Raw genomic sequence first — 2,805 nt, 5'->3', positions numbered from 1 at the left:
CAAAGCATGTTCTTCTTTCAACCAGTTTGGGTCCCACCTCCAAGACTGCTTGGCCTCCTGACAAGCATGTGTCACAAGAACTAAGCTCAACTAATCCTCAGAGAGTAGCTTGTTGGGGTAACATAGCAATCAGTGCTAAAGCCACTTCTCTTTACTAAACATGTGCTTACATTTAGTAAAATTGTCAGAGCATGGCGTCAATTTACACTATTATGCTGATGATACTCAGCTATATTTGTTCATAGACGGACTACAGGCATGTCTTAAAACATAAAACCCTAGACAACTTTAAGTTTTATGCTTTTAATTTCTGAACTAAGTTATTGTCTTTAATGAATAAGTTTTGATTAGTCAGTCACTTTATCTGGGTGCCATTAAATTGGCCTCTGAGAATAGCATACAATCCTTGTTGTTCATTTTGATTAGGACTTATCATTTGAATCTCGGACAGTTATTAAATGTCCATCTGTCAACTCCGGAATATTAAAAAACAATGAAATATCCTGTCCAAAAGTTATGCTGAAAAAACTTATCTATGCATTTTTAGTTAAAGGCTGGACTAATCCTTCATTATCAGGAAGTAAACGGTCTTTAAAAGCCTTCAGCTGATCCAAAATGGGTAGTGCTTTATTTTACAGTACATCAATAACCATGTAATAAATAGGTAATAACATAGCAAGTTACACTATATTTTTAGATAACAAGAAACACTTTATGGAGAATTTTGGTAAGTGCAGTGCTTCATATTTTAGGCAGACAATGTAATTTCAGACATCTTAGATCTCAAACCGCTTTTACAGTTAACTTAGTCATTTTATTGACAGCAATAAATTAATGTATTATTATCTACTAAAAATGCAGTTTAATAATTGGCAAATAACAGAAAACCAAACCTAGAATACAGCAAGGCAATCTTCTTAAATAATAGAATAGAAATGTTCAAGTTTTAAGGCTGCTGGAGATAGGCACCAGCACCCCTCGCGACCCCACTCGTATGGTAAGAAAATGGATGGATGGATGGATGGATGGAAGTTTTAAGGCTAATCAAGCATTGTAAATCAGTTTTGACAATAAAACATTCATCCACAATTCACTTTTAAACAGCTAGTTGCTGTTTAAAACCACGCCTTTTTTGGCTAGTTAACAAATATCACAAATAATTCAGTTGTTCTACAACAAGACTGAAAACTTTCTGTATAGCATTAATATCCAAGGAAAGTCTTATCTCACTGCTCTGAGACTGTAATCTGATACAGAAAAGCTTGCAGCTAAATGCAAACTATTAGAGAAGTCATTACAGATAAATAGACAATGAAACCTGAGTAGGGTTTTCAGGAACTTGCAGGATTTGTTGATTATTTCCTGAATTTCAGCCATAATTCTATGGGTATCTTTTAGCCTTGGCTTCTCCTTTTTAGCAAATTTAATATAAATCCTTCCTGCAAAATAATAAATAAATACTAAAAATACACATAAAAGCTCATATTGCAAGAGGGGTTTGAAGCTAACAGTCAAACTAAGGTATTTTCTCAAAATTTGCATGTTAGGAATTCATGAAGTTAATATATAGATGAAAACATGTACAAACTTGCTTCTGCAAAGGCTCAGTATATAAACCGGTTTTCTGCATCTTGCTCAGTGATGCTCTGGAACAACGGACCCCTTCTGCTGCAAGAAGATCTGGTTCATTTTCAGGAGATCCTCAGTGGCCAGCATTACTGACCACAGGTGTCAGCAACCAGCTGCTTCTCTCTTCTTCCTCTGCTCAGACACAGCACAGATGCAGCCCAATTTTGTCTCAATTAAATTAACCACATTGTAGAATTGGTTTGCTTCTTTCTGATTGTGCTCCAACGCTTTGAATGGCTTAAATATATCCTGAGGATAAAGGCAGAAAAAAAACACAATAAGGTTACAATAAGGTTAAGCGTGTTACCAGACACCTGAAAACAGTCACAGACACATTACTTTATCACATTTGGGTTCAAACTTCAGTGCATTTTCAGAGTCAACAAACACAACAGGCGCATCAATGGCCTCTTTAAGGCTCTTCCCAAACCAAAGGTGGTTGATGAGGGCCTGCAGGAGAGGAAAACATACTGATTGAACACACTGAACACAGAATCTACTGATTAAAGTGATCCTGAAGACAGAGCTTGACAACAGTGAGCAGAATCGGCATGCAGCAGTTAATCCTAATTGCAATTAGTCTGGTTGCCATGGATACATACAGAGGCCAGGCCCGTTGTGATCATACTCCCACCACTCCCTCCAATCACCAGCGTCTTCGATCGAGACTTCAGCACAGTAGAGGCCATGGAGGAGGGGGGCTGCTGCCAGAAGAAAAGCAATGACTGACAGCAAAGATGTGATTCAGACCGATGGCTGTCAGGAGAATCAGAAAGAAAACAGCAAATGAATGTGAGACCGATGGAGGAAGACATGGAATTCATCTTTTGTTCAGCTTTTCGCATCAATTTTAATTTCAGCTGATTTTCCACACAAATTTCTTTTTTTTTTCACTATTTTAGAACATTTTCACATCTTGAATATGATTTAAAGGAAAAGTCCAGTCAGCAATGAATGACCAATAGATCATTATTTATAGCTAAAACCTATACGCTCGCAGTGATTTAATGAATTTAGCACTAATCAGTAAAGAAATAAAAATATAATTTTAATTGCAATCGATGAGTCTGGGAACGGCCATTTTTGCCCAAATATAGTAACCCGTCCCTCCTGCCATCTTCCAGCAGTGACGTCACGGTGCGGTATCGGCCAGTGCGGTAAGTCCCAGTGCTGTAT

The sequence above is a fragment of the Cyprinodon variegatus genome, unplaced genomic scaffold (genome assembly GCF_000732505.1).
Source record: "Cyprinodon variegatus isolate N-32 unplaced genomic scaffold, C_variegatus-1.0 Scaffold725, whole genome shotgun sequence".
In the NCBI taxonomy this organism is placed as follows: Eukaryota; Metazoa; Chordata; class Actinopteri; order Cyprinodontiformes; family Cyprinodontidae; genus Cyprinodon; species Cyprinodon variegatus.
The sequence above is the reverse complement of the archived record's forward strand: the minus strand, read 5'-3'. Positions refer to the sequence as shown.